Source organism: Cryptomeria japonica, chromosome 5, assembly GCF_030272615.1.
Source record: "Cryptomeria japonica chromosome 5, Sugi_1.0, whole genome shotgun sequence".
NCBI lineage: Eukaryota > Viridiplantae > Streptophyta > Pinopsida > Cupressales > Cupressaceae > Cryptomeria > Cryptomeria japonica.
Genome location: NC_081409.1, coordinates 228,639,892 through 228,663,774, shown reverse-complemented (window position 1 = coordinate 228,663,774; position 23,883 = coordinate 228,639,892).

Below are 23,883 nucleotides of genomic sequence, written 5' to 3'. Positions count from 1 at the left end.
TTCTGTATAACCAAGACCAATGACCACTCTCAAGGTACAAATGTTAAGACCTGCTCTGCCATCTATCAAGACTCATTGGATCTTGCAATTATGGACAAAGACTTCAAGATGTAAAGGATCATTATGAGGGAGCTTATCAGGAGAAATATCATTATCAGAAAAGGCGACGTGTTGGGAAATAGCTAGATGTCCAATTCAGGCTTGAAACTGGTCAACATCAATGTCTGTCGGGATAGTGGACTCAGTTAAAGCTTTATCTAGAACTGCGCGATGCATAGGGGACATTTTCAACAACTCAAGAATTGATATTTGTGTAGGTGTCTTCCCTAGATGATCTAGGAGATTATACTGACTCGTAGGAGTTGATTTGGGAGGAATTGTAGGAGCTCCTTTCAGGACTATTTTGGATCGACGAGTGGTGACTGCACAAGAAGGATCTTGTCCCTTTATTCTTATGGTGGAAACATACTCATTTGATGCTTGAAAACAATTGATGACATTATTATAACCAGTATTTGCATAATTAAGATTTGTTGTTTGGGTAGAGTTTGAAGAAGATGCTTTACTCTTATTATGATCAAGCAAAGGAGTTTTAAAAATTGTATGATCAGTGTTAGAGGTCGCGTTGGGCAGGTCTACCTCAATTACTCCTTGATCTAACAAGTCTTGAATCATATGTTTCAATTGAAAACACGATGCGGTTTTATGTCCTTTTGACTGATGGTATTCACAATATGCATTATCATTCCACCAATGCGGTTTTACCAATGGTTCTGCCTTGATATCTGGTAACTTGATAAACTTTGCTTGTATTAATTGTTTCATTACTGACTCAATAGGCTCTCCCAATGGCATAAACTGTTGAGGAGGCCCATCCCTTGATTGGAAAGGTTTTCGTTGCTGGTTTTGTTGCTGACCTTGTTGTTGATTATATTGTTGAGTATATTGTTGGTATTGCAGTTGTTGAGTAACATTGCTTGCTGGTGTTTGATTTTGTTCCATAGTCGACATATTAGGAGCACTCAATTTCTTTATTGTGAATGTGGGTTGATTTGCATTCATTGCTCTTGTGTCAACAACTCCATCATTAGTGACATTCTTGTTTTTGTACCAAAATCTATTTATGTCCCCTAAATTGTTTGTGTTGTCACTGTCTTTGTTGAGCTTAATGATTCCCTTAGCTACAAGAGCAGTTTCAATGTTCATCCCTTTCTTAATGAGTTTCTCAATGGTACTGGGACTTTCAATTTGAGTTCATACATCATTTCTGGGACCAAATTTTGAATAAATAAGTTCACTTGTTGTTCTTCAGGTATATCTAGGGAAGAACGACTATACAAGCTTCACCATCGTTGCAAGAAAGTCACTAATGGTTCACCTTGCTTTTGCTTGGTGTTGCATAAATTTGACATGGTCACTTCACTGTCAATGTTGAATGCGAAGTGGGATATAAACTTTTGAGCCAATTCCGACCAAGTCTTTATATTCCCTGGCAAATGCGAATACCAATCCATGGCTTGTCCTGTGAGACTTCATGCGAATAAGCGCATTAAATATGTTTCCTCATAACTCACTTCAGTACATGCTGTGAAAAATGCTCGAATATGGTCTTTTGGATTGCCATTCCCTTTATATTTCTCAAAATTAGGTGCCTCAAAATGCTTAGGGAAGGGAGGCATGTACAAGCTCTTGTCAAATGGATTAGGACATAAATCTTGATCTGTGTACAATTTCTTTGTTTCTTTAGTTTCCAATGTGTCGACTTGTTGCTGCAACTTCTCAAGCTATTGTGCAAATGTGTCAGGTATCGAAGATTTTGGAAGTTCATCATTCACTCTTGGGTGTACTCTTTGTCGATACATCCTACTCTCCATTGGCTATTGATGCTCAAAAATTGTTGTCTTTGGTGTCTCTGGCATATAAAGTTCTTGATACAGCTCTTGTTGTTGTGGTTGTGTCGTGCCTTGACATTGACCCTGTTGTTGTGCTTCTTGTGGTGGAATCATGATTGGTAGCCTTGGTTGATATTGCAATTGAGGGTGTTGTTGATATTGCATGGACATCAATTATGGTTGTGAAGTATGATAATTTGTTTGGCTTGGCACATATTGAGGCACATGTTGTTGTTGATGCTGATGAATCAGAATTTGCTAACTTTGTGCTAATTGTTGTTGTCTTGATGTAAATCCCATCATTTGCAAAAAACTTTGTTTGGGAGGTTTTTGTTGTTTCTCCTTGAGATGGGGTATGGCACTTGCATTCACTTGATGTGTTGTTTGTCCAATCCACAGTGGTGGTTGCAAGTTTGAATTAACTTGTAATGGTGCAGAAGACACCGCAACATGTTGTTGAATGCGATATTGTTGTTGTTGTGCATTTCTTGTTTGCACATTCGATTGTGCCTTTTGTGTATTACTCAATTGTTGTAACACTTGTTGGTGCAAACCACTATTTGTGGCTCTTTGTGTTTCCATTATCGAAGGATCCGTCACAATATTTTGCATAACAGGTACTTAAGTATTTGGCAAATATATTGAACTTAATGGGACATAGGAACTTTGTTGCATTGTGGAATTGTTTTGGACATTGGTAAGATCAGGGATTCCAGTCGTAAAGCTTTCTTGCATCTTAGATTTTGATCCACTTGTAATTATTCGAGGAATCATTTCTTGTTGAGGGACAGCTGTCAATATTTGTGTGGCCCTCATTTGATCTTGTGTTAAAGGTGTTGTATTAAATAACGGATTGTTTATTGTTTCAAATGATGACTTTTGAGGAATAATCATTGTCAACGTTTTTGAAGCACGTTTACTCATCAAGGTGTGTTGAGTTTCTTGTTGCACATTTTCTTCATTTGGATGTGGAGAGAAACTTAATAGCTCACTGCTTTGTTGTTTTTGCACATTAATTTGCTCACTTGAGGAGGTCACATTACTCATCATGTCAAGATATTTTTGTGGGAACATCTTAAAGACCTTGTTCAAAAATTTATCCATCTTTTTTGTCAACTTCGAATCTTTAAGGAACATATCAACATCATCGGAAGCTTCGGAATCTGATGAAGAATCTGGTAAAACATTTGGATTTATTTCTTGTTGAACGCCTTGATCTGAACCAAATCCTTGTGAAAGAGTTTGTTCCTTATGTAATGTTTGAATTTCATGTTGCAGGTTTGGTTGATTCCAGTCGAAAGGTGCATTTTCTCTTGGTGTTGGTGGAACACTCCCGTATCCCAGTTTCATGGGTACAAACAATGGCTCATATAATGGAGGTGGTCCAAGTTGAACCATTCCATATGGTGGTAATGATGTGTTTGACGAACCTTCAATTTGTAATGATTGACTAGGTTGAAACTGTGAGTTTGATACATTGTCAATGGGTTGATATGTTGGTTCGCCCATCTTCTTAGATTTTGACCTTGTTTCAACAGGCATGTCACTAGGCAAATGCAATATTTTTTTGGATTTTTTTGGATTTTAAAAGGATGATGTATGATATGCAACTAAATGCAACCTAAATAAATGAAAATGCAATCTATGGCAAGAATGCAACCTATGTTTTTGTTGTTTTTCAAGATTTGGACAAACTTTTTGAAATGCAAACCTAAAGACTCAACCTTAGGAAGTTGAAATGAAGCCAAGACCTTAAAGGACAAAGGACCAAATGACAATAGGATAAATTGACAATGTCTCACCTATATGCTTGGATACTAAGCTAGGTTTGACAAAAATTATATTAATGAGAGGACAAATTTTAGACAAGGTCAAGACTCCCTAACAACAACTTAGGGTATTATCCAAAGTTTTGATTTTCCAAGTTTGACAATTCAAATTTTTGAGACTAAATGAAAGAAGGCAATGATTATGACAATGACTTAGGATATGACATGAAAATGATCTAAGGATATGATATGGCAAGATGAAGCCAAGACAAGATGACAATACAATGACAAGGATATGTGAAGACCAATGACTTGGAATATGCAAAATGCAACCTAGGCAAGACCTAATTTTAGCATGAAAAGGATAATGCAGGAATGTCACCTAAATGGAAATCTAGCTTGGATATGACAATGAAATGCAAAATTAGGGAAAATGATCTTGGACCTAAGTGCAAAATGAGGGTGCTTGCAATGAAAAGGACTAAAATGAAAGGAGATGACAATTGACAATATGCTTTAGGACCTAAGTGGGACTATGCAAAACCTAGCCTAAAGTGACATGAATTTTGAAACAAAGACATTCAATGTTTTGACAAGCCATGTTCAAATGTTGGATGAATATTTGGACAAATTTGGACTTTTGTTCGTATTGTGTTTTGAACTAAAGGTTGTTGATTTATGAGCACTTTTGAAAGTTTGATTTTAACTTTTGACAATCATAGAAGACATAATGTTTGTTTGACTTTGACTCAAGACAATCAAGCACATTTACAACAAATCCTATGGCTAGCAAGGGCAATATCTGTTGAATTCTCTAACCATAAAATACAACACTTAGCCAGATAGCTAGACACTTGGTAGCACTAGCTCCCCCTTACAATGCACTCACTTCTCAGGCATACCAAGCTTCAAGTTCAAGGGGCATCACTTCCCAAGAACTTGCCATCTCTAACTAAGGAGTACATGAGAGGTGTCTTCGCCATGCGTGTATCACAACGCCTGAGCCAATAAATAGAAGGATTTTGGCATCTAAAAACAAGAGATTCTAGTAAGGGCATCCGTTTGGGTGGGTATTGATTCGACGAATAAATAGTCGCAATACCATTCCAGCACCCGTTGTCTACAACTTTTGTTGCATCCACAGTTATTTAGAGTGGTTTGGAAGAGATTGGCTTTAGCCCGTCACCACTTTGGGTCGTTCCCTCTCACCAATGCCTGTGCGAAATATCAGGCAAATCGGGAGGCGGGCCCAATTCTAAGGGTTAAAACATGCAATCAAACTAAAAGCAAACACAGCATGCATGGTGTTCATTAACCTTTAAGAAATTAAATGTGCAACTACTTTAAAAATCACATGCAAGATGTTTTAATAAAAGTCTTTGACCGTGTCCTACATAAGATTTGTTAGTAGTTTCATTTTCATGTCTTCGTCACGCGTAACGCCAAGGTGCTGCATAGAGAATCGGTACCAAAGAAAAACCAGAATATAAGAACAGAATGAAGACAAAATAATTTGCAAGTAAAAACACTGGTTTGACCTCTGTTTCTGGCCTTACACAGGCACAGAATGTCTCAACACAGGCGTAGAATGCCTTGACACAAGCGCAGAATGCCCTGACACAGGCACAGAATGCCCTGACATAGGCACAGATCTCTTTGACATAGGCGCAGATCTCTCTGACACAAGCACGAGATGCCCTGACACAGGCACAGAATGCCCTGACACAGGCACAGAATGCTTTGACACAGGCGCAGAAGTGTCCAGAAAGCTCTAAGTCGCCCTATTTCTTGATTTTTCACCTACAAATCAGCTCAAAAGCACTCAAAAACATGGTTAGGGAGGATTAGTTCACGTCGGGTTCACCAAAAATGTAGATCAGGAATTTGGGAAAACATCAAAGCAATATCAATTAGCTAACCACAAAGCTAAATTGCAATGAAAAGAAATCCTAATACATTCAATAAAGGCATGAAGATGAAATACTAAAATAAAATGCAAACCAAAGCATGTATCTCCTTCATTGTTCCTCCATTGTTCTTCTTTCACCTTCAAATTTGATGTGGATCTCACCTACAAGTGCAAAATTGCAAGTGGAAAGCAAGTTGTTGATGAAATTCGTAGCATAAGGTTACTCGAAAATGTGATTGATTGATTGAAAATGTGATTGATTCTGAAAATGTGATTGATTCCTCCTTTCATTGAAGAAAATCATCCAATTTATAGAAAAATTGGAGAGAGGACAAGATTAGCATGAAGAGATTTGAAAGGAAATTCAAATCAAGAATGGCAAAATTATGACAAATGACAATTTGCTATGCAAGGAGTATGACAAATTATGACAAATTATGACAAGTTGCTATGCAAAATGCATGACAAATTATGACAAATTATGGCAAGTGGAAGCATAAACATAGGAGAAAATGAGGGAATGAAATTAGGGGAAATATTAGAAAAATTAAAGAAAATAGGAGAAATAGAAATTAGGAATTAGGAGAAATTAGCAAATTAGAAAATTGGGGAAAAAGATGAAATAGAAATTAGGTGAATTAATTAATAGGTTTTCATCCATTAATTAATTCATTAAAGAAACCTAGGACTAAATAAATAGATTTATTTAACCCACAAAGAAGAAGAAAAGGATTAAATGAACAAATCATAAAACCCTAGAAATAAGAGGACAAGGAATTAGGTCAAGACAACAAGAAATTAATGTAGGTTTGATCATGATTCTAATTGATAAAGGACCAATGTTGATAAATGATTGAGACTGGTTGACAAAAATCAATGACAAGTTGACCAAGATTGACAAGGAGATCAAATTGATAGGCACCAATTGACAAGGAACAATGACTAATTGATCCAAATTGGCATGATTGAAAAGGACAATGATCAATGAAAAATTGATCACAAAAATGACAAGATTGACCAGGACAAGGATCGATGATGAATCAATCACAAAATGACGAGATTGACAAGGACAAGGATCGATGACAAATCGATCACAAAATGACGAGATTGACAAGAGGACAAGGATCAATGGCGAATCGATCGCAAAATAATGAGATTGACAAGGACGAGGATCGATGACGAATCGATCGCAAAATGACAAGATTGACAAGAGGACAAGGATCGATGACGAATCGATCGCAAAATGACGAGATTGACAAGGACGAGGATCGATGACGAATCGATCGCAAAATGACAAGATTGACAAGGATGAGGATTGACAAGACCAAATTCGAAAGCGAGAAAAATGAGGAATGTAGAAGAAGGACTTGATGCTTGCAAATGATAAAGACCAAGTGCGCAACATAGAAGAAATATTAATGCGACGCAAAAACCCTAAAATAAGGCAATGCGCAAATGTTAAAGTATGACTCTGCAAGCATTGACCATTTTTAGATGTCTATAGTTTCAATTCCATGCGAAGTTCTCCCAAATGTGTTCACTTCCCACATTCAGGCTGAAATCCACCCTAAGTTGTTGATCTTTTCTCATCCAACAGATGAGGGACCAAGGTACCTGTTGTGACTTTACGGGTTTGATTTTTAAGTCTGTTTAATAATTTTAAACTTCCACCCGAAAAAGTGATTTAATGACTTAATTATATTTAATTAAATTTAAAATGTTTCAATTCTGGGTGAAGTTCTCCCAAATGTGTTCACTTCCCACATTCGGGCCGAAATCCACCCTAAGTCGTTGATCTTTGCTCATCCAACGGACAAGGGACCAAGGTACCTGTTGTGACTTTACGGGTCTAATTTTTAAGTCTGTTTAATAATTTTAAACTTCCGCCCGAAAAAGTGCTTTAATGACTTAATTATATTTAATTAAATTTAAAACGTTTCAATTCCAGGTGAAGTTCTCCCAAATGTGTTCACTTCCCACATTCGGGCCGAATTCCACCCTAAGCCATTGATCTTTGCTCATCCAACAGACAATAGTGCATGTTGTCAGTTGTCGTGGGTCCCATGACTTCTGCTAGTTTTCAGGCACGTCACCATACTCGTGTCACTTTTTCGGGCAAAGTTCTAAGAAATCTATTCCCTTCCCACATTCACCCCGAGATCCACCCTAAGTTGATCTTTGTTCATCCGACGATTGATGGTACCTGTTTTAAGATGTAGTGGGTCCCACGACTTGTGCCATTTTTCTAGCACGTCACCATAATCGTGTCATTTTTTGAGTTTGATTTGTAGTCTATTTAATCATTTTAAACCTCCACCTGAAAAATAATTAAATATAATTTAGTCTATAGACTTAATTATATTTAATTACATTTAAAATGTCCAATTCCAGGTGAAGTTCTCAGAAAGGTGTTCACTTCCCACATTCGGGTCGAAATCCACCCTAGCCGTTGATCTTTGTTCATCCAACGGTCCATGGTACCTGTTTTAAGATGAAGTGGATACCACGACTTCTATCATTTTTCTGGCACGTCACCATACTCGTGTTACTTTTCGGGTCTGTTTTTAAAGTCTATTTAATCATTTTGAAATTCCGTCTAAAAAAGAGATTTATAGTTTATAGACAATAGACTTAATTCAATTTAATTAAATTTAAAATGTTCAATTCTGGGCAATATTTTGAGATAACTATTAAATATAATGTTAATATTATTTGTAATTAAAGATGTGGAATAGTTTGAAATAACTATTAAATATAATGTTAATATTATTTGTAAAAATTTGAAATTCAAAAATAGCATAAAACATGAAACTTAGTTTCTAGAATAAAACAAATAACTAAATAAAAATATAAATTTTGATATACAATTTGAAAGGTGTAAAGCGGAAAAATCGCGATCGAACCCTAGTTGTTCTCCCCTCTTCCGACTCCGAGGAGAGAGAAGGGAGGTTCGCTAGGATTCGATGGTTTTTCACTTAGGGGAGAGACTTTACATTCAAAAGAGGGGTTGAAACTCATAAGATCCAATCCCACGCAATGCAAGATTGGATGCTAAATGAATTTCAAGGGTTAGGAAAGCAAGGCTACCCTCTTTTGTAAAGAATGTTGTTAAGGAAATTAAGCTAGCAATGCATAGAAAGTCATAAAGATTCGCTTATAAACTGAGTTCGGGTTATAGGATGAAGCTGCGGACCTGGAATTAGCAGTAAAATGTCGATACGGCGCTGTCCTGCAAATTTGAGCAAAAGTTGTCGAGACGATGGCGCCCGGCGCCACGGTCCTCCGAAAAATCCGCGAAACGAAGGGGGATCTGTTCGTCTCTGCACAAGGATTCCAGATCTTCAATTTCAGCCGCGTACCTGCAACCTACACATAGAAAAGCGAAGACGATTGGGGGGTTAGGGATTGGGGGTTTGCCTTTAGGTCAAACCCCGGTTTTGGAATTAACCAAGAAATGAGCAAGAGCTGTAAATGTAAATGACTGTAAAACAAGTACTAATACCTTGTTCTAAGGATGTTTGTATCCTTATGTGGGAAGGTTTAGATGTTGTATGTTGTATGTTGTATGTTGTAGCATGTAGTATGTGATCTCCTCTTCAATGGTTGAATCCTTGTCTTGAATGCAACACTTAGCCTTGAATGGAGACTTGAGATGATCAATTGCTTGAAGGAATGCTTGAATGCTTGAGTATAATTTCCACGCCTTGTACACATATCCTCTTCATATCTCAAATGAGAGAGAAAAATGTAGTTTATATACTTGTCATTTAGGGCTGATAGACTGATTTTCCCGACCTTAGGCTGACCAGGGAAAGTTAATTTCCAAATTGCAAACAAAAAGACCCGAGCCCCTTAGGAGACCGGGCCCAAAATAGGACCCAGGGACCAGGGCACTGGGCGCCATGGTCCTGGGGACCAGGGCGCTGGGCGCTCTGGTCCCACCTCCCGGGACAGCAGGGTGCAAGGAGGTTCAGGCCAGGGTGCTTGAAAAATGCAGTTTTCAGTGTCGTGAGCAAGTTTCAGGGTCTCCATTCAGGTTGCGTGTTGTGTCGCCATTGTGAAGACCGAAATGCAGTCGAAATTGCAAGTGTCGCAATTTTAGGACGCTACAAAAGGTAAAAGTTTAATATTAAAAAGAAAACATTCAATATTAAATCTAAAATATTAATTTAAAGTTTAACAAAATTCTTTGAAAATATGTTTACGATATATAATTTTCAAAAATATTTTAAAAATATATATATAAAAGTTCAACATAAATTTAGTGTATTAATTTTAAAAAATGTGCAACTGCAGTCCTCAACCTATTAAGGCGAGCAAATTTGGAAAGTACAAATGCCAAGGTGGCGATTAATTGTTGCAGAAGGAGTTGCCTGCGGCATGTCGCACGAATGGAGGAAGGGGAGGATGGCAGGAAATCTTTTTCCTGATCTCATGGCATTAATGTCTTATCGTGCACATTCATTACCCGGCCTATAAGACGGAGGCAGATTTTTTTACCTTTTGATCTGTGTAGTGTGTACCACTTTTTGCTTTGAAGTAGCTACAAAACAAATCTGTAGTTCGTAGAATCGTACCTTTTGTAAGACATTTTTTGCAGGAAGTGATTTTGAAATTGCAAGTGACAATGGAGGCCAATTTCACACTTCGAACAGACAAGAAGTTGGTGCCCTTTTTGGGCAAAGTATCTGATAAATGAATGCAAGGACTATTCAGGTTTAAGGAGGAGAAGTTGTGAGCAGCAACTCGACTGATGCTTGCGGAGGAGGTGGTACATATCAATCACCGGTATCAAACTAACATGGAGGTTTACTCTCTGATTATGGCGTGGGCCTGTGAATTCAAACCGGAGGTGGAAAAGGTAAAACTCACATTGGTCAACTTGATTGATGGGGAGTTTTTTATTAACCTGGATTCAATCTTGGAGTGGGTGGTGCAGGGAGTTGGCATTCGAATTAAGGAAGGGGATGACCAGGAGGAATTGCTTCCTTTTATTCGTGGCCCAGAGGATGAAATCAAATACCAATGCCGTGAATGAGCTCGAGTGGGGTGGGAAGCGATGAAACTCTTTGTGAAATTAACGAGGGTGGATGAAGTCCTGAAGGCTTTGCATGTGGTGGCAAGGATGGAGGTTGGTAGGGCATTGAGAGATAGGGTTGAAGAAGGAAGGGCCATACAGCTATTGGCAAGCTTGGAGGGAGACCCCAACTTCGAGTGCCTAAACTGCATTCCTAAAATGAAAGCTGAAGTGGAAAAAGGGAAAGCCAAAGCATCGACCCCCGAGGAGGGAAGGGACTGGAAGGAGGCGACCCAGGGGGATAGTGAGACTGAATGAGCGGCCTATCGGCAATGAACTAGTTTTTTTGTCTGCTTGCTATAAGCTGTGGGCAAATTTTGTATCTTGAAACTTTTGAATTAATAGAATGAAAAAACCTTTATCGATAAACTTTTGTATCTTGATACTTTTGAAATTTTGTATTTTGAATGACTATATAGTATATATTTATAAAATTATAATCAACCATAATCAATGTACAAATAATTAATGGAACGAATTGAATTTTTTTTATAGCATTACATAAAAAAGATCACGGTATTAAATTTATTTCCATTGTTTAACAAATAATTGAAATAACGTAGCTCAAATACAAAAAGCATTTGAAAGAAATTAATTAATAAAAATGAAATAGAATTATAGAAAGCATTTTTATATCCATAAGACTGTAAGAGGCAAACTGAAACAAACTGAAATTTGAAAAATTATCATTAATATTTATGCTTTTGAAATTTACAATTTTTTCGTCAGAGACTTGAGTCCCCCAAAAACATAAAAGCCAAAATGAGTGAGTCACTGACACTCAGCCTATTAGGGTTCAAGGACATAGGGAAAAAAAACTACAGGTAGTGGAATTGTTTGTTGAAATGTGGTGACTGATCAGCAAAGTACTGTACACTCAGCACGTATCCTTGCCGAGGTCCGAGGTAGGAGTTCAGGGGCGGTAGCCCCCAAGAAAAAAAAATTTGAGTATTTTTTTTGTTGATGAAAACCGACATTGTAATAAAAACCCTAAAAAGGCTGACTTTTTTTTTGCCCTAAAAACGCATGTTATAAGCGGCTGAGATGCTTAAGGCATTGTAAAGTTGATGTACTATTTTTGTTGGATAATAAGAAAGATTGGACGGCTGTGTATGGTGGACGTAACCCATTCTGGGTGAACCACATTAAATCTCTGTGTTATCTGTGTCCTATTTTATTTCTTTATCTTTTGTATTTAAATCTGCATATAATTGTTAGTTCATATTTGCTTCAGATCTGCTTGAAATCCTAACAATTGGTATCAGAGCGAGGTTTTCTGTAAATTGGTAGGACTCTCAGATTTGAGTGGGAGCAATGGAGGATTCCAAATTCAAGGTCAAAAAGTTTAACGGCCAGAATTATCAGTTATGGAAAATGCAAATGGAGGATTACCTGTATCAAAAGGATTTGTGGCGATCATTGGAAGGAAAGGCAAAGAAAGTGACCACAATGTTAGATGAAGAGTGAGACATTTTAGATAGAAAGGCACTGGGATCCATTCGATTGTGTCTTGCACCGTCTGTAGCATTCAATATAACAGAAGCAAAAATGATTGTAGATTTGATGGCGACATTGGCAAAGTTGTATGAGAAACCCTCGGCTTCGAATAAGGTATTTCTTATAAAGCATTTGTTTAATTTGAAAATGAGTGAGGGAGGATTTGTAGCAGAGCACTTAAATGAATTTAATACAATTACTAGTCAACTGTCTTCAGTAAAAATTACCTTTGCAGAAGAGGTTAGGGATCTCTTGATTTTATGTTCTTTGTCAGAAAGCTGGAATAGTTTGGTTATGGTTGTAAGTAACTCTGTCTCTGGTAAAAATACTTTGGTATTTGATGATATTGTTGGTGTTATCCTAAGTGAGGAAATGCGAAGGAAAAGCACGGGTGAGACTCCAACATTATCGGGTAGTGTTTTGAATGTGGAGAACAGAGGAAGATCAAAGGAAAGAGGAAAAGGCCCTGGGAATGAGAAGTCAAGAGGGAAGCCAAAGAAAAGATGCTCTCAATCTAGAGGAAAGAAAGATTGTTGGTACTACGAAAAGTCTGGTCATCTAAAGAAAGACTGTTGGTCTAAGAAAAACAAGGAAGGAGACAAAAATGAAAATGACAGTAAGGAAGCTAATATTGCAAGTAATACTTTACAAGATGCTTTAATCTTATATTTGGATAATGTTAATGATTCCTAGGTAATAGATTATGGGGCTTCATTTCATGCTACACCCCATAGAAAATATTTTCTAGATTATGTTCAAGGTGATTTTGGATAGGTATGTTTGGGTGATGATGAGCCCTGTCAAATTGTTGGAAAAGGAAAGATAAAGATCAAGTTGCAGAATGGAAATGACTGGTTTCTGCAGGAGGTAAGACATGTTCCTAATTTAAGAAGAAATTTAATTTCTGCAGGGCAACTAGGTAGTGAAGGTTGCATAGTTACCTTCTCAGACAGTATGTGGAAGGTCACTAAAGGATCATTAGTATTAGCTAAAGGTGCGAAGGTAGGCACATTATATCTGTGTACTGGTAACACTTACTCTACCCTAGTTGCTACAAATAAAGTTACTACAGGGGCATCAACAATAGATGTTGCAAGAACAAATTCGATAATGTGGCACCATAGGCTTGGGCACATGAGTGAGAAAGGGATGAAAATTCTTCACTCCAAAAATCTATTGCCAGGACTAAAGAAGATTGATTTAGAGTTCTCTGAAAACTGTGTTTATGGTAAACAGAAAAGAGTCAGATTTCTCAAGGTTGGGAAAGAGAAGAAGAGTGAGAAGTTAAAGCTTGTGCATTCAGATGTATGGGGACTGGCTCAGGTATCATCTCTTGGTGGCTCTTGTTATTAAGTTATTTTTATTGATGACTCAACCAGAAAAACATGGGTATATTTCCTAAAACAAAAATCAAATGTTTTTGAAACTTTTAAGAAATGGAAAGCTTTGGTTGAGAATGAGACAGGAAAAAAGTTGAAGTGTCTCAGATCGAATAATGGAGGTGAGTATTGCAGCGAAGAATTTGAAGATTACTGCTCCTTAAATGGGATTCGAAAATAAAAGATAGTTCTAGGAACTCCACAGGAAAATGGTGTGTCAGAGAGAATGAATAGGACTATCATGGAATGCGCGAGGAGCATGAGATTGCATGTTGGATTGCCCTTACATTTTTGGGCATATGTTGTACATACTGTTGTCTATTTGATAAATAGAGGACCTTCAACCCCTTTGGATGGTGGTATTCCAGAGGAGGCATGGAATGGTAAAAAGGTAAATTATTCTTTTCTGAAAACCTTTGGTTGTGAAGCTTTTATCCATATTGATAAAGAAAACAGAACCAAGCTTGATGCTAAATCTCAGAAATGTACCTTCATTGGATATGGGATAGATGAATATGGCTATCAATTATGGGATTTTGAAAATAACAAAATAATTAGAAGTAGAGATGTTATATTCAATGAGAAGGTTATGTATAAAAAACATATGCAGGAAAAAAAAGCATGAACATGACAAACAAGAATATGTGGTGTTGGATGAGATTCCTGAAAATGAAATGCCACAGGTACCTAATGCTCAGCAACAACAGATTGTCCCTCAAACTCCTGCAAGTGTTAAACATTCTACAAGGTCAACTAGACCCCCTAAAAGATTTTCTCCTTCTTTGTATTCTATTTTATTAACTGATTCTAGTGAACCCGAAGAATATGAAGAAGCAATGCAGGTGGATGCCAAACAACAGTGGGAGCTAGGCATGAAAAAGGAGATGGACTCCTTGATGAAAAATAAGACTTGGGACTTAGTCCTTTTACCTGCAGAAAAAAGAGCTTTGCCTAACAAATGGGTTTATAGGTTGAAGGAGGAGGAAGGAGGTCAGAAAAGATATAAGGCCAGACTTGTGGTAAAAGGTTTTGCACAAAAAAAGGGTATAGATTATGATGAAATATTTTCTCCAGTTGTAAAAATGACTTCAACTAAAACTATACTTAGTCTTGTGGTTGTAGATGATTTACATCTTGAACAATTAGATGTCAAAACAGCTTTTCTCCATGGAGATTTGGAGAAGGAAATTTACATGTTGCAACCATAGGGATATGAGGTCAAAGGTAAGGAGAACTTGGTGTGCAGGTTGAAGAAAAGTTTGTATGGCCTAAAGCAAGCACCTTGACAATGGTATTTAAAATTTGATAGTTTCATGGCTGAACACGGTTATCATAGATGTCATTCTGATCATTGTGTATATTTTAAGAGATTGGATAATGGTAGTTATATTATCATATTGCTTTATGTTGATGACATGCTTGTTGTTGGGTCTAACATGCAACATATAAATGATCTTAAACAAAAATTAGCCAGGTCATTTGCTATGAAGGATTTGGGTGCAGCTAAGCAAATTCTCGGTATGAGGATTACATGGGATAGGAAAAATAGAACCTTGAATTTGTCCCAAAGTGAGTATATAAAGAAAGTGTTGAAAATATTTAACATGCAGGATGCAAAAGCAGTTAGTACACCTTTGGCTAGTCATTTCAAATTAACTAAGGAGATGTGCCCAAAGGCACAGGAAGAGGTTAATAAAATGTCTAACATCCCGTATTCATCAGTTGTTGGCAGTCTAATGTATGCAATGGTATGCACAAGGCCAGATATTGCACATGCAGTGGGAGTTGTGAGTAGGTTTATGAGTAATCCAGGTATGGAACATTGGAATGTTGTGAAATGGATCCTTCGGTATTTGAAAGGAACAACTACGAAGGCATTATGTTTCAAAGGATCTAATGCTTCTCTGAGTGGATTTGTTGACTCCAATCTGGCAGGTGATATTGATTCATGGAGGAGTACTACAGGGTATGTTTTTAGTATGGGGGAACTGCAGTCAGTTGGATTTCTAGGCTAAAAAAGGTTGTTACACTTTCAACCACTGAAGCTGAGTATGTTGCTGCTACAAAAGCCAGCAAGGAGATGATTTGGTTATAATGTTTTCTAGAGGAATTGGGTCAAACACAGGAGGATCGCCCATTATATACTGATAGCCAGAGTGTCATTCATCTTGCGAAGAATTCTGCTTTTTATTCAAGGACAAAGCACATTCAGCTCAGGTACCACTTCATCCGGACTGTTTTGGAAGAGGGTCAGTTATGGCTTGAGAAGATTCACACAAGTGAGAATCCTATCGATATGTTCATGAAGGAAGTTCCACAAGAGAAGTTGATTTCTTCATCAGTTTCTGTTGGTCTTCTTGATTGATAATTGTGGAATTTATACCAGTCGAGTCCTAGTCTTTTATCCAGTGGATGTTGCATGTACAGTGGTGTTGTGTAGTATCAGTCTCCAAGTGGGAGATTGTTCGATGTGGAGCCTAATCAGTCTCCAAGTGGGAGATTGTTGAAATGTGGTGACTGATCAGCAAAGTATTGTACACTCAGCACGTATCCTTGTCGGGGTTCGAGGCAGAGGTTCAAGGGCGGCAGCCTCCGAGAAAAGCAAAGATTCGGGGGCGAGAGCCCTCGAGAAAAAAAATTTTGGGTATTTTTTTTGTTGATGAAAACCGACATTGTAATAAAAACCCTAAAAAGGTTAACTTTGTTTTTGCCCTAAAAATGCATGTTATAAGCCACTGGGATGCTTAAGGCATTGTAAGGTTGATGTACTATTTTTGCTGGATAATAAGAAAGATTGGACAGTTGTGTATGGTGGACGTAACCCATTCTGGATGAACCACGTTAAATCTCTGTGTTATCGGTGTCATGTTTTATTTCTTTATCTTTTGTATTTAAATCTACATATAATTGTTAGTTCATATTTGCTTCAGATATGCTTGAAATCCTAACATTGTTTACAATTTTGCCCTAAGAATCTGGCCCTCCTTCAATGTAGAATTCTTCAAACAACATAAGCTGAGATAATTCTTCAAGCGACATGTAGTTTGGAAAGTCGTCCAGGAGGAAACATTTTCAGAGGAAGTCCCTGCCAATTCGTGCCCATTTTCTTTGATGCGTCAGCTGCTCCGCATTCAGGTTTAGGAGAAAAGGTTGCCTGGCCACTGGCAGTGTTTGGTCAGGGAGGAGAAGTTTGGATAAATCACTCGCCCAAGGGATCCCCACCCCTACTTCTGCAAGAACGTCAAGAGTAATGTTGTCTACAAGGAATTCTTCCTTAAAAACCTTCCTCAACAGCATCAGCATATCCACCTTGTCTCCTCCCAAGTCCAAAAGAGACGTTAAGAAGTGGGATGTAAGGTCTGTGTTAACACAGTACCTATTTTCTTTTCACATAAATTCTCTGCCCAGCACCATCTGCACAGCCTCATTGGTGAACGACCCAACCTCCTTGCAAACTGATTGGAGGGTTGGGTCTCTAACGGAGCCTAGAAAAGCCCTCTGGTCCTCTGTAGAAATGCTTCTCAAGCAGATGGGAGTGTCCATCTTGAGAAAACAGATGAACAAATTAAACAACCTGAGCAGTGAGCCTATAAACCTAAAATACCTTGAGCTCTGATGACTTATCTACCAAATGGCAAAGGCTAATTGAAGATGAAAGAAGCAGAGATCGTATATAAATTGTTGAAGCTCTTGATTGTAATAATTACTTCTTTAACAGTATTAACTGCTATAATTTTTTTTAAATCTTTCGTATCTCTGCAAATCTTTCCCATAAATGCACGAGTGTGCAAAATTGGAAATAGCTATGAACCAGTACCAAATTGGCAAGTATCACATTGGAAGTCATGGGGACAGAGTGGATTGTCGTAAGTGAATAGATATATATTAAATGAACGAAATTATCGATCATGATTCATGACATTTGATACGTGTCTATTGAATCCAATTCCATTCCGGGCACTTTCCGGTGAGCTATGTTCTCTTCAGAAAATCGGACCGAAATAAAACTTCAGCCATTGATCTACGATCATCAAACGGTTTTAAATCATTGATAGATTTTAGGTATGTGTCACCTTTTACGTGTCAAAGAGGCCACGCTTATTGATACATCGTGTAGAGTCCGGACTCAATGTATTATGTGATGTGATGTACTGATGTGATTTGATGTGCCTTGTCTATTAATGGCAATGAATTCATGAAATCGCCAATGAATTATATATTGTACCATAAATAACAAAATATTCGCCAAAACAAATTAAATAATTTTCAAGCGGTGGATAAAAATCGCCAATACATTTAAATCATTTTTCCTTCGCAGTAAAATTTTTCGCTCATACAATCATATATTTCTTCCTTTTAACAAAAATTATTTGCCTCCCACAATAAATATTTTCCCCATAGAACAAGGTAGTATTCGCAAGAAATTTATGGCATTTTCGTACCCTAGAAAAAAATCGCCAATACAGAATAATTTTCTCCAAAAAAATTGGCAAAAAAATCGCCATCGATATGAAAATTTCCCCTCGAAAATAATGTCTGATTCGCCAGGATTTTACATAGTTTCCCGGGGGGGTTTCTTAAAGTTATCCCTGCAAGGGAAGATGATTTGTGTTGTTTTCATGTTGTCTTATCATGACCATGTTAGGAGGTACTTACATATTTTGTATATATTCAAAATCAATAAAAACAATCCTGAGCTATGATCAGGAAACTCTGACCATAGTGGGATTTTTCAAAGATCTGGGAGGGAATGTTGGAATTCTAGCTGGTCTGATCAAAGAGGTCACTCCAACATGGGTAGTTCTAGTCTAGTCAAAGAAGGTAATGGTCATGTTGAGAAGTAGAGGATTGCCCACACGATGATCAACAATGATATCAATGTTCATGGGATCCATGAAACCCATGAGAGCTACATTTTGAATTAACATTGTTATCATAGTGACATCCACATAAAGAGGCATCCCTAATAGTAGGAAGCAACATGTGAGTAATTATTAAAGGCACATTAGCCTAGTGCTCAATAACCTTGCAAATACTAGAATAATTTAACTATCCTCCATCTCTAGAACATAAAATTGTAGTATATAAAGAGAATTAAAAATGCATGACAAAATCATAAATAGAGTAGTGTTTCTATTATTCCATATGTTGAATGAATTTTTCACTTTGAAAGCATGCATTTTAGGCCATTAGTCTAAAGGAATCATATTCGAATAAAAAAACTCTAGGTGGAAGGACTTGAAGAAATCATGTATTTAGATAAGCCACTTAGACCTAATGGTTGAGTATGATTTAGAGTTTCCTTATAGGCAAGTGTATAAAGGTGGAGGCCAAAATATGGCCAAAAATATTTTGGAATCAAAATTAAGAATATTGTACCCATGTTATAAAAATCATATTAGGCTTGCATTATAACCTAATTGTATTTTGGTCTATTGCTAAAACTTAGGCCAAATTAATATGAAGCCCAAATATCTGTGTTATAACATGCACATATTATGACTTCCAATAAAAAAAAAAAGATAGTTACCATAATTTTTTCATTCTTATTTTCAAAGAATGTAAGTGAAGAATTTTTTCAATGTGTTTCTAAAATATTTGAAGTTTATTTTGAATAAGAAATACCTTGATATTGTGTGAGAGATAATTCAAACAACTTTTAATTTTAGTTAAAATGAAATATTTTTTATTTACATTAGTGTTTTGTTTTTTTAGTGAATCCAAAACCCCCACCATATCCAAACCCCCTTCAACTTGATCAATCATATTATGAAAATCTACTAGAAGAGTTGGGTAAACCCTACAACTCTTAGGCATCCTCCTACAACCAAATAAAATATTTTAGAGTAAATTATAAATCCAAGCTTCAAACATTAGTAGAAACCTTTAAAAAATCCAAAACATATACTTGCACGCATCTCTAAACTCTTGCAATTTCATTGAAATATCTAATATCTCATATAAACTATGTTAGTAAGATATGAACTAAATTATAGAGAAAATTCTTGCTATTAGTATGCCACAAAAATGTCTTATAATTAGGTGAATGAAAAAAGGAGGATTCACACATGTTTAATGTATAAATATCAAAACTAATGTATCTATGCATACATGTAGCAAAATATTTTCAATTCATTTGGGCTAACATCATGGAATAAAGAATTGTTAGGTTATGTGATTGATGGTTTTCTATAATCTGTCATGCAATAACAATGAGCCACCTTAGTATTTCTTAAGTAAAATATATTGTGGTTTTATCTTCAATAAACATTTGAATCATTTTGATATACTAATTATTTAGAGTAGAGGCAAAGAATGTACATATGATACATCAGGGGTACATTCTTCATAGGGTTAGCTATCTAGACCTCTTCCATGACCATTTATTCACCATGTCATAGTCACTTCAATTATGAAGGAGAGTGTCAAGGTATAGACCCCCCAAATCAGCTAATTTGCTAACACAAACCTTATTTCAAGATAGAAAAAAATTAACTTGAGGCAATAAGGATGAGCATTTGAGGCATCATGTACCACCACACATTCATTATGCTTAAAGGGTTGTATGTAGTTACGAGTCAAAGGAATTTTTAATGAGGTATATAATACAAGATGTGCATAGTAATGAATTTCACATATAGATCTTGGAGGATGCTCTACATATTGAGAAGTATGACACACAAGGTGGGCCACACCACTCATACAAATTAGACATTATATTCTTGAATAATCATTTATAATACATGACTTTTTCTTTTCACGAATAGTTAATTTTCAATAAGATTATACAATTTAGTACATTTCTTATTGAAGTTTAGAATTAATTATATTAATCCATTATAAATGTGTAGTGTCCTAAAGTACATACCTTACAATTTCACACTACACAATCCCTCTTTAGCCTTGGAAAGGACATTTATTGTGATATGGTCTCACCAAAATGCAGTTATTTGTAATGTTCCATGGTTTTTGTCTTATTTTCTCAAACATGAGCACTTAGCATGGATGTTTGTACAATGCACTAGTGTCCTACAAAAATGTGACTCAATGAACCATTGGAACGTTAATCTTCTAAGGTAATACCCTTGTCAGTCAAATTAGGTCTCACAAACTAACACGAACCTTTTACTTTGGGCTAAAACCCTCTACTTTGAAAAAAGAAGAAGCAATTCATTCATTTGAAACATACACAACACAATTATCTCCCAAACTCTCACAAATCATCTCCTTGCAAACACCTTAGTTATTCCAAGCTTTTGTATGCATATTTTCATAGTGTTTTGTGTAGCATAGTTTCTGGACATTAGATATATCATCTCTGGAAGAGTGTGGTTGTGTTATAAAGGGTTTTCTTAGCTAGTCCAACTATCTCTCCTTCACTATGAAGGTTTAGTGCTATTAATTTTTTTTCATAACATAGTTATTGTTTTTTTTCCTTTTGAAGCATTTACACTTGTAGCCTCGTTTCTATATTTCCAATGTCTATTATATGTCTTCACTTTTTGTGGAGGTATGAATACCAAAGTATGGGTTTGATTGAGGCAAACCTCTCAACATAGCCACCCAACCTTTCTCTATCTTCTTGTGTGTAGGTTTCTCGAGAGTCTTGTGTGGATTCGAAATATTGATGACTTTTGTCTTTTATTTGTTATGTACTTCGTGATTTCAAAGAAATGTTATTTATGTTAATATATTATTACATCATTTCTTTTTTAATTTTGTTCTCTCATAATCTATGCAAGTATTGATTCCACGTCATTCTATAGATTCATGTTACATGTTTGTACAAGATGGCATCACACCATGTTGTAGTCTAATGTGTGGCATTGACATCCACGACAATGAGCTTGTGTAGTCTATGTGATACTAGTACTCCTCTCCATTTTTTGATTTTGTAGTAATTAGGTGTTATTTTTGTAAACAAAGATAATTTATTCAATTTTCTTTCTATAGTTGAAATTTGCAAAAGGACATTGTATAAACTTTAGTATTTCAATTGTTGTTAATTTCTTTGACAAGGTAAAATCAAGGTGTTGTTACACTTCTTATTTACCCTAGTGTAATGTGGAATTAACCTCTCAAAGAAAATATTATCATTTTCAAGAGTTCTTTTTCCACCATTACAAAATGAAAATCAATATAAAAAATCTTGTACATATTACAAAATTTTGTGCTCATGGTATGCATCCTAAATCCCTTGACACATCATTACATATTTATGTGTGTATCAATTCCTTGGTATATTTAAAATAAAATAATAATATTTATCTATTAACCTGATATTTGATGGTGAATATGTGAATGCTAGATCTTTGATATTTAGAGATAGAGGTGGTATTAATCAATTCTAAACTTTGACTGAGGGAAGTTTTATTCATTGAATTACATAGATAAATAATGTTATTTAGATTTTGGTTAGATAACCTTATTCCTATTTTTCCTCAATGAAATCAACACAAAATCATCTTGGTATTTATCGATTAACATAGATGTGTACTCTACAATAGACAATAGTTTTATCTTTTGTCTCTTACATAACTACGAGCTTGTAATGTAAAATGGCATTATTAATTTGTTGTTTTGACTAACATAATTTAGTGCAAGTAAATGTTATACATATTTAGTCATAATTTGCATCTTCGTGCTTACCAAAGGAGGATATAAGAATTATAATGCATGCACCTATCCCTTAGGTGGATGAAGAGAAACAAACAATGATTGAGGAGGAAAAATAAGCCTATAGTAAGTGGTTGTTTACTTATAACATATTTTTAATCTAATTTGTATATTATTTAATTGTACCAAGAGTTGGAGCTAAAAACTAATTTTGAGGCTAGGAGGTTTTTTCATTCAAGATTTAGCTTTTGCGGGTCTCATGGATCTTCCCCATATTGATGTTATCGTTGCTCCCCACAACATGACAATTCTCTACTTCTTACTGTAGTTATGAACTCCTTGGTTAATATGATAGTGGAAATTTCCCTTGGTTGGGCCTTGTCATTTCACCTATTCACATCATTCTATTGATCCAAAAGAAAAAAATATTGGGGATAAATTCATAGGTTGGGATTTCATGTAATGCACAAGATCCTTTAAATGGTTAGGGAAAATTCCCAAAAATGACCACCCTCCTCCCACTAGTATAGCTCTTGTTGCTTAGCTATGTGACCACTATTCTTTTATATTTTTAATATAAACTAAGACATTACAAGTTCTAAAACACATCAAGCCTTTAAGAATTTAATATTATACTTGGACATCATGTTTAAGCCTAGTAGAAAGGCTTTATATTCAGTGATGTTGTTAGAAAATTAAAAGTATAGTTTGAAGGTGAACTTATAATCTGCAACGTCTAGTGACACCAATAAAATACTTGCACCATTTCCTTCTTTTCAATAAGTACCATCAAAGTACATACTCAAAACACCATCCATATTGAGAATATTGAGGTTAATGATATAAATCGGGATCAACTTGATTTTTAAAGTTTTCATCACAATATCCAAAAAAAAAAAAGGTTTAATGTCTATGTAACATAACTCATTATTTGCCTCATCTATATTTTCCACAATATGAAGTATTTTATTCTCTTTATTTAGCTTGATTTTATTTCCATAAATTGATATAGTAGCATAGGATAAATCCATTTTAATGATACCACTAGTTGAATCTTTTCATTTCTTAGATAGCAACATACCCCACTTGTTAACATACCCCACTTGTTAAGCACACAAATATATTGAGAGGGGGGGGTGAATCAGTATATGCCAATTTATGAATGATTAAATATTATTTAATGTCAATAGCTTCTCCAAACATCAAGCTAAATTCATCGTAGTAGCATTTACTAGAATAATTTCTTAATGATAAAACAATTAAACACACATCCACACAAATGAACACCAATTTCACGTGGAAACCAAGAAGGGAAAAACCAGGGTGAGAATAACTACTTGGATAAATTGTCCAAATCTAACCTCGCAAAATCCTAGAGAAATTACAATGTGAAGTAGGCATTCACCTATAAGAGACACCAATCTCCAATTATATTTTCAAGTACCAACCTATAGGAGGCACCAATGCCCTAAGGTCTAAGCACCAACTCAGCATGTGAGGCACCAATCTCATCAGAAAATAAGAGATATGAAATGTAAACCTTCAAGGCTAAATACTAATCGATCTTCTTAATTTGATCAAGTTAGGGCTTCTTCAAATTATGAATAGGATCTTCAAATGAAATTACACACAATGATTGAGATGCTACTCATATGGCATCACCCACATACTTCCACATTACTCACACTTTTCAGATATTACATCAACCTTCTCACCAAGAATGAGCCTAGATCATGTGTGTATG